Genomic DNA, 10,040 nt, shown 5'->3' with positions numbered 1-10,040 from the left:
TTTCCAAGGAATGCCTGGTGGATTTGAACTGCTGACCTTTTGATTTGCAGCCGTAGCACTTAACCACTATGCCACCAGGCCTTAGAATGGTCTCCACGACAGTGGGTTTGGCTTTGGTTTGGTGCAAATGGTTAATGGGTTGTTATGGATTGAATTGCGTCCCCCAAAATATGTGTTGGAATCCTAACCCCATTCCTGTGGATGTGATCCCCTTTGGAAATAGGGTTTGCTTTGTTGTGTTCAGGAGGCCGTATCAGTGTAAGGCATGTCCTAAGCGTGATCAGTTCTGCGCAGATTAGACACAGAAGTAAGCATATTGGAGAGACGTTAGATGCCACAGGGAGATCACCAAGGAACTGAGGAACAACGGGGCTGCCCAAACTGAAAGAGACGAGGCTCTTCCCTTAGAACCACCCTAGAACTGATGCCCTGAAGTTAGACTTCTAACCTACTGAACTGTGAGAAAATTAATTTCTTTTCTCTAAAGCCACCACCACTCTTGGTATTTCTGTTACAGCAACACCAGATAACTATGACTAAATTAACACACTCAGCTCCTAAAAGATTGGAAATTCAAGAGGCACCTGGGAAGAAAGGCCTGGTAACCTGCTCCCCCCAAAATCAGCCGTTATAAACCCCGTGGGACGTAGTTCAACTTGACACACGCGGAGCTGCCATGAATCGGAACCGAGTCAGTCACAACTGGCATGTAACTGGTACAGATATAAAAAGCCCCAAAATTTAGCCTGTTGTGGTTGAACCAATTCTGATTCATAGCAACCCTATAAGACACAGTAGAACTGCCCCTTAGGATTTTCAAGGAGCAACAGGTGAATTCGAACTGCTGACCTTTTGGTTAACAGCTGTGGCTCGTAACCACTGTGCCACCAGGGCTCCAGTGTAGATATAGATATATGAAATAGGTTATAGCATCATATCGTTCAAGAATAAAGTTTCAAAACACAGTGAAAATCCCCTATTCCTGTGTCATCCTCTGCCAGCCAGTAGGATCCATTTCCTACAGGCAACCAATGTTACCAGCCCCTTTTCGGTGATTTAAAATTGTGGGTCATCAAAACAGAGCCATTATAAAGGGAGCTATACAAACGGAGAAAAGAAGGGGACCTATGACAAAGCCTCGTGCAAGTCTCAGGAAGAGGAGAAGCTCCTCACAATGGTACTTCTGTATTAAAAATGTTTATTGAAATAAGAAGTTCAAAATGAAGAAAGTCTAAGAATTATGTGGGACACTGTTATGGATTGAATTGTGTCCCCGCAAAATATGTGTACCAATTTGGCTGGGCCATGATTTCCATTGTGTGGTTGCCCTCCATTTTGTGATTAGGACTTGTATGGTAAATCCTGATCTCTGCGTGTGGTTAATGCGGCAAGATTAGATTACGTTAGAGAGCTTAGGGTGGAATGTGACACCCTTGCTCAGGTCACATCCCTGGGCCAATGTAAAGGGAATTCCCCTGGATTGTGGCCTGCACCACCTTTAATCTTACAAGAGATAAAAGGAAAAGGGAAGTGAGCAGAGAGTGGGGACATCATATCACCAAGAAAGCAGCACCAGGAGCACAGCACATCCTTTGGACCCAGGATTCCTGCACCTGAGAAGCATCTCTACCAGGGGAGGATTGATAACGAGGACCTTCCTCCAGAGAGAAAGCCTTACCCCGGAGCTGATGCCTGAATTTGGACTTGTAGCCTACTAGACTGTGAGCGAATAAATTTCTCTTTCTTAAAGCCATCCACTTGTGGTATTTCTGTTGTAGCAGCACTAGACAACTAAGACAGACGCTATGAAGAGAAAAAACCTACCAGTGATTGTAGTACGAGAATGGGGGATGGCGAGGGATAACAGAAGACGCAGAGGGAATTGTTGAAGATTTGTTGGCAGAAACTTCCCTGATATCACGAAAGACAAGACGATATCTACCCAAGAAGCTCAACAAACCCCACACAGGGTAGATCCCAAAAGAAAGTCACCAAGGCATATAATAATCAAACTTGCCAAAACCAAAAACAAAGATAGAATCTTGAGAGCAGCTAGGGACAAACGAAAAGTCACCTACAAACGAAAGAACCAATAAGACTAAGCTCTGACTACTCAGAAAAAATCATGCAGGCGAGAAGGCAATGGAACGACATATATAAAGCCTTGAAGGAAAAAAATCGCCAGCCAAGAATTATATACGCAGCAAAACTGTCTCTCGAATACAATGGTGAAATTAGGGCATTTCCAGATAAACAGAAATTAAGGGAATTTGTAAAAACCAAACCAAAATTACACAAAACATTAAAGGGGGTCTTCCAGTTAGAAAACCAACAATATCAGACAACCCCAGACTGGAACACAGGACAGAACAACCAGAAATCAACCCAGAGAAGGAAGTTGCAAAAACAAGTTAAAGCTAAAATACTGAAAACAGGGAAACAGATGACAATATGTAAATGATGATAACGTCAAAACAAAAAGAGGAAATAGAGTAGTCGTAGAACTTCCACATGGAGAGGAAGTTAAGGCAGTATCAAGAAATAAAAGATCTATTTAAACTTAGAAAAATAAAGATAAATTTTAAGGTAACCGCAAAGGAAGCTAAAAAATCTACCCATCAAAATAAAAAAAAAGGAAAACATACTCAGCAAATACAAAATCAACAATAATGAAAAAGATGAAAAGAATACATGAAGAAAAATGACTCAGCACAGAAAATTAGGTGGAACAAAGAAATGGTCAACACCACACACAAAAAAAAAAAACTGAAATGACAGCAGTAACCTCATACCTATCAATAATTACACTGAATGTAAATGGACTAAATGCACCAATAAAGAGACAGAGAGTGGCAGAACGGATGAAAGAAAAAGCTCAATGAATGGTTAAACAGCAAACTAGGCACCACTGGAAGCAGAATTAGGGAACTAGAAGGCTTATCTGCAGAAATTGCCCAGAATGCAGCAAAAAGCCAAAGAAATGACAAATGAGGTGTGAAGAGACATGGAAAATAAAATAAAAGGGTCTAATATAGTCAGGAGCCCTGGTGACACAGTGGTTAAGAGCTATGGCAGCTAACCAGAAGGTCTGCAGTTCGAATCTACTAGCGGTGCCTTGGAAACCCTATGGGGCTGTTCTCCATCCTACAGGGTTTCTGTGAGTTGGAATCAACTCATTGGCAATGGGTTTAGTTTAATATAACTAGGGAAGCCCTGGTGGCGTAGTGGTTAAATGCTATGGCTGCTAACCAAAGGGTCGGCGGTTCAAATCCACCAGGCGCTCCTTGGAAACTGCATGGGGCAGTTCTGGTTAGAGTCCCAGAAAGCAAAAATACAGAGAATGCAGGAGAAGTAAGATATGAAGAGATATTCTTGTTGTTAGGTGCTGTCGAGTAGGTTCCGACTCATAGCAACCCTACGCACAACAGAACGAAACACTGCTGGTCCTGAGCCATCCTTACAATCGTTGTTATGCTTGAGCCCATTGTTGCAGCCACTGTGTCAATCCACCTCTTTGAGGGTCTTCCTCTTTTCCGCTGACCCTGCACTCTGCCAAGCATGATGTCCTTCTTAAGGGACTGATCCTTCCTGACAACATGTCCAAAGTATGTAAGACGCAGTCTCACCATCCCTGCCTCCAAGGAGCATTCTGGCTGTACTTCTAAGACCGATTCGTTCTTTCTTTTGGCAGTCCATGGAATATTCAATATTCTTTGCCAACATTACAATTCAAAGGCACCAATTCTTCGGTCTTCCTTATTCGTTGTCCAGCTTTCACATGCACATGATGTGATTGAAAATACCATGGCTTGGGTCAGGTGCACCTTAGTCTTCAAGGTGACATCTTTGCTCTTCAACACTATAAAGAGGTCCTTTGCAGCAGATTTACCCAATCCAATGCGTCTTTTGATTTCCTGACTGCTGCTTCCATGGCTGTTGATTGTGGATCCAAGTAAGATGAAATCCTTGACAACTTCAATGTTTTCTCCGTTTATCATGATGTTGCTCCTTGGTCCAGTTGTGAGGATTTTTGTTTTCTTTATGTTGAGGTGCAATCCATACTGAAGGCTGTGGTCTTTGATCTTCATCAGTAAGTGCTTCAAGTCCTCTTCCCTTTCAGCAAGCAAGGCTGTGTCATCTGCATAACGCATGTCGTTAATGAGTCTTCCTCCAATCCTGATGTCTCATTCTTCTTCATATAGTTCAGCTTCTCGAATTATTTGCTCAGCATACAGATTGAATAGGTATAGTGAAAGAACACAACCCTGACACACACCTTTCCTGACTTTAAACCAATCAGTATACCCTTGTTCTGTCTGAACAACTGCTTCTTGATCTATGTAAAAGTTCCTCGTGAGCACAATTAAGTGTTCTGGAATTCCCATTCTTCGCAGTGTTATCCATAATTTGTTATGATCCACACAGCCGAATGCCTTTGCACAGCCAATAAAACACAGGTAAACATCCTTCTGGTATTCTCTGCTTTCAGCCAGGATCCATCTGACATCAGCAATGATACCCCTGGTTCCACGTCCTCTTCTGAAAGCGGCCTGAATTTCTGGCAGTTCCCTGACGATATACTGCTGCAGCCATTTTTAAATGATCTTCAGCAAAATTTTGCTTTCGTGTGATATTAATGATATTGTTCTATAATTTCCACATTCGGTTGGATCACCTTTCTTGGGAATAGGCATAAATATGGATCTCTTCCAGTCAGTTGGGCAGGAAGCTGTCTTCCATATTTCTTGGCATATGAAGAGATAACTCATGGGAAATCAAATTCTGTAGGCCCAGGGAGTACAACATATAATTAGCAGAAGAAATAAAAAGAAAATTCTCACCTAGATATAATGGAGCAAAACAGCCAGACGGTAAAGACCACAATAAGATCTTAAAAGCAACCAGAGAAAAAGGTCAGATATCTGCAAAGAAATGACAATTAAATTGACACCATTCTTCTCAACAACTACAATGGGAACCAAAGATAGTGGAACATCTATAAGGTGATGAAAGAAAATAACTGTCGTACAACTACATGGTGCCCGGCTACCACCACTGACTGCTCTGACAGGGATCACAAAAGAGGGTCCCAGACAGAGCTGGAGAAAAATGTAGAACAAAATTCTAACTCAGAAAGAAAGACCAGACTTGCTGGCCTGACAGAGACTAGAGAAACCCTGAGAGTATGGCCCCTGGAAACCCTTTCAGCTCAGTAATGATATCACTCCTGAGGTTCACCGTTCAGTCAAAGATTAGATGTGTGTTAGTACACACATTGTTCTATGACATTGGTTAACAACCCCCCGACATGTCAACACTCTCCCTTCTCAACCTTGGGCTCCCTATTACCACCTTTCCTGTTCCTTCCTGCCTTCCCGTCCCTGCCCTTTTAGTCTTGTATTGTTCCATGGGCCTGTTCAATCTTTGGCTGAAGGATAAACCCCAGAAGTAACCTCATTACTGAGCTGAAAGGGGTTCCCGGGCCACACTCTCAGAGTTTCTCCAGTCTCTGTCAGGCCAGCAAGTCTGGTCTTTCTTTTCGAGTTAGAATTCTGTCTATATTTTTCTTCAGCTCTGTCTGGGACCCTCTATTGTGATCCCCGTCAGAGCAGTCAGTGCCGGTAGCCGGGCATCACCTTGTTGTCCTGGACTCGGTCTGGTGGAGGCCGTGGTAGGTGTGGTCCATTAGTCCTTTGGACTAATCTTTCCCTTGTATCTTTAGTTTTCTTTATTCTTCCTTGCTCCTGAAGGGGTAAGACCAGCGGAGTATCCTAGATCGCTGCTTACAGGCTTTTGAGACCCCAGATGCTACTCACCTAAGTGGAATGTAGAACATTTTCTTTATAAACTATGTTATGCCAATTGAGCTAGATATTCCCTGAGATCATGGTCCCACAGCCTTTAGCCCAGCAATTCGGTCCCTCAGGAAATTTAGATGTGTCTATGGAGCCACCATGACCTTGCTTTGTACAGGTTGTGCTGGCTTCCTCAGTATTGTGTACTGTCTTACCCTTCACCAAAGTTTCCACTTATCTATTGTCTATTAAGTATTTTTCCATCCCGACCCCTCCCCTCCCTTGTAACCATCAGATTGTTTCTTTTGTATGTAAACCCTTTCATGAGTTTTTACAGTAGTGGTCTCATACAATATTTGTCCTTTTGTGATTGACTTATTTCCCTCAACATAATGCCTTCCAGATTCCTCCATGTTATGAGATGCTTCACAGATTCATCACTGTTCTTTATCATTGCATAATATTCCATTGTGTGTATGTACCGTAGTTTGTATATCCATTCATCTGTTGATGGGCATCTAGGTTGTTTCCATCTTTTTGCTATTGTGAACAATGCTGCAATGAACATGGGTGTGCATATGTCTGTCCATGTGATGACTCTTATTTCTCTAGGATATATTCCTAGGAGTGGGATTGCTGAGTCATATGGTATTTCTATTTCTAGCTTTCTAAGGAAGTGCCGTATCATTCTCCAGAATGGTTGCATCATTTTGCATTCCTACCAACAGTGCATAACATTTCCAATCTCCCCGCAGACTCTCCAACATTTGTTATTTCCTGCTTTATTGATTCCTGCCAGTAATGCTGGGGTGAAATGGTATCTCATTGTGGTTTTGATTTGCATTTCTCTAATGGCTAGAGATCGTGAGCATTTCCTCATGTGTCTATTGGTTGCTTGAATGTCTTCTTCGGTGAAGTGTCTGTTCATTTCCCTTGCCTACTTTTTATTTGGATTATTTGTCTTTTTGTTGTAGAAGTGTTGGATTTTCTTGTAGATTTTAGAGATTAGACCTTTGTCTGATTTGTAATAGCCAAAATTTTTTTCCCAGTCTGTAGGTTCTCTTTTTACTCTTTTGGTAAAGTCTTTTGATGAGCATAAGTGTTTAATTTTTAGAAGATCCCAATTATCTAGCTTATTCTCTGGAGATTGTGTGTTGTTGGTTGTGGTTTGTATCCTGTGACTGCCATGTGTTAAGGCCTCAGCATTGATTCTGTTTTTTCTTCTATGAACTTCATGGTTTTTGGCTTTATATTTAGGTCTTTGATCCATTTTGAGTTAGTTTTTGTATATGGTGTGAGGTATGGGTCCTGTTTCATTTTTTTGCAGATGGACATCCAGTTTTGCCAGCACCATTTGTTAAAAAGACTGTCTTTTCCCCATCGATGGACTTTGGGCCCTTGTCAAAGATGAGGTGACCATAAGTGGATGGATTTACATCTGGGTTTTCAGTTCTTTCCATTGATCAATGTATCTGTTGTTGTACCAGTACCAGGCTGTTTTGACTGCTGCAGTTGTATAGTAGGTTCTGAGATAAGGTAGTTTGAGTCCTTCTACTTTATTCTTCTAAAAAATATGGAAGGCTTCACGAATTTGTGTGTCATCCTTGCACAAGAGCCATGCTAATATTCTCTGTATTCCAATTTTAGTATATGTGCTGCCGAAGCAGGCACCCAGCAGTCTACTTATGAAAAGAATTAGCCAGTGAAAACCTTATGAATAGCAGTGGAACATTGTCTCATATAGTGTCAGAAGATGAGCCCCTCTGGTTGGAAGACACTCAAAATATGACTGAGGAGAAGCTGCCTCCTCAAAGTAGAGTCAACCTTAATGATGTGAATGGAGTCAAACTTTCAAGACCTTCATTTGCTGATGTGGCAGGACTCAAAATGAGAAGAAACAGCTGCAAGCATCCACGATAATCTGAATGTGGAACATATGAAGCATGAATCTAGGAAAATTAGAAATCGTCAAAAATGAAATGGAACACATAAAGATTGATATCCTAGGCATTAGTGAGCTGAAATGGACTGGTATTGGTCATTTTGAATGGGACAATCATATGGTTTGCTATGCCAGGAATGACACCTTGAAAAGGAATGGTGTTGCATTCATCATCAAAAAGAACATTTCAAGATCTATCCTAAAGTACAACGCTGTCAGTGAGAAGATAATATCCATACACCTACCAGGAAAACCAGTTAATATGACCGTTATTCGAATTTATGCACCAACCACTAAGGCCAAAGAGGAAGAAATTAAAGATTTTTACCAACATCTGCAGTCTGAAATTGATTAAACATGCAATTAGGATGCACTGATAATTACTGGTGGTTAGAATGCAAAAGTTGGAAACAAAGAAGAAGGATAGGTAGTTGGAAAATATGGCCTTGGTGATAGGAACAGTGCCGGAGATCACATGATTGAATTTTGCAAGACCAACGACTTCTTCATTGCAAATACCTTTTTTCACCAACATATATAGTGACTATGCACATGGACCTAGCCAGATGGAATACTCAGGAATCAAATCAACTACATCTGTGGAAACAGACGATAGAAAATCTCAATATCATCAGTCAGAACAAGGCCTGGGATCAACTGAGGATCAGATCATCAATTACTCATATGCAAATTCAAGTTGAAACCGAAGAAAATTAGAATATGTCCAGGAGAGCCAAAGTGCCACCTTGCGTATATTCTACCTGAATTTAGAGGCCATCTCAAGAATAGATTTGACGCGTCAAACACTAAGGACTGAAGACCAGACTAGTTGTGGAATAACATCAAGGACATCATACATGAAGAAAGCAAGAGGTCATTTAAAAGACAAGAAAGAAAAAGACCAAGATAGATGTCAGAGGAGACTCTGAAACTTGCTCACGAACGTCAAGCAGCTAAAGCAGAAGGAAGAAATGATGAAGTAAAAGAATTGAACAGAAGATTTCAAAGGGCGGCTCGAGAAGACAAAGTAAGGTATTATAATGACATGTGCAAAGACCTGGAGTTGGAAAACCAAAAGGGGAGAACATGCTTGGCATTTCTCTAGCGGAAAGAACTGAAGAAAAAATTCAAGTCTCGAGAGGAGATAAAGAAAAGACCTAAATGGATGTCAGAAAGACTCTGAAACTTGGTCTCGAATGTCAAGTAGCTAAAGCAAAAGGAAAAAAATGATGAAGTAAAAGAGCTGAACAGAAGATTTCAAAGAGTGGCTCGAGAAGACAAACTGAAGTGTTACGATCACATGTACAAAAACCCAGAGATAGCAAACCAAAAGAGAAGAACATACTCAGCATTTCTCAAGCTGAAAGAATTGAAGAAAAAATTCAAGTCTTGAGTTGCAACACTGAAGGACTCTACAGGGAAATTATTAAACGATCCAGGAAGCATCAAAAGAAAATGGAAGGAATACACAGAGTCACCACACCAAAAAGAACTGGTCGACATTCAGCCATTTCAGGAGGTAACATATGATCAGGAACCAATGGTGCTGAAGGAAGAGGTCCAAGCTGCGCTGAAGGCATTGGTGAAAAACAAAGCTCCGGGCATTGACGGAATACCAATGGAGATATTTCAGCAAACAGATGCAGTGTTGGAAGTGCTCACTCATCTATTCCAAGAAATTTGGAAGACAGCTACCTGGCCAACCAACAGGAAGAGATCCATATTTATGCCTAGTCCCAAGAAAGGTGATCCAACTGAGTGCGGAAATTATCGAACAATATCATTAATATCACATGCAAGCAAAATTTTGCTGAAGATCATTCAAAAGCACCTACAGCAGTATATCAACAGGGGACTGCCAGAAATTCAAGCTGGATTACAAGAGGATACCAGTAATATCGTTGCTGATGTCAGATGGATCTTGGCTGAAAGCAGAGAATACTGGAAAGATATCTACCTGTATTTTATTGGCTATGCAAAGGCATTTGACTGCGTGGATCATAACAAATCGTGTGTAACATTGTGGAGAACGGGAATTCCGAAACGCTTAATTGTGCTCATGAGGAATCTGTACATGGACCAAGAGGCCAGTCATTCAAACAGAACAAGGAGATGTTGCATGGTTTAAAGTCAGGAAAAGTGTGTTTCAGGGTTGTATTCTTTCACCGTACCTATTCAATCTGTGTGCTAGGCAAATAATCTGAGACGCTGGACTATATGAAGAAGAATAGGGCATCAGGATGGGAGGAAGACTCATTAACAACCTGTGTTATGCAGATGACACAACCTTCCTTGCTGAAAGT

General features: G+C 41.3%; 1 non-coding gene across 1 annotated transcript; it reads right to left on the bottom strand.

Annotated features, from left to right (window-relative positions):
- Positions 1-7,362: 7,362 nt before the first annotated feature.
- LOC111751061 (U6 spliceosomal RNA) lies at positions 7,363-7,466 on the bottom strand. The gene has a single exon (XR_002786136.1). It is a non-coding gene; the product is annotated as a U6 spliceosomal RNA (small nuclear RNA).
- Between the last annotated feature and the right edge of the window lie 2,574 nt (positions 7,467-10,040).

This window comes from Loxodonta africana, chromosome 5 (genome assembly GCF_030014295.1).
Source record: "Loxodonta africana isolate mLoxAfr1 chromosome 5, mLoxAfr1.hap2, whole genome shotgun sequence".
NCBI classification, from domain to species: domain Eukaryota; kingdom Metazoa; phylum Chordata; class Mammalia; order Proboscidea; family Elephantidae; genus Loxodonta; species Loxodonta africana.
The sequence above is the reverse complement of the archived record's forward strand: the minus strand, read 5'-3'. Positions and strand labels throughout refer to the sequence as shown.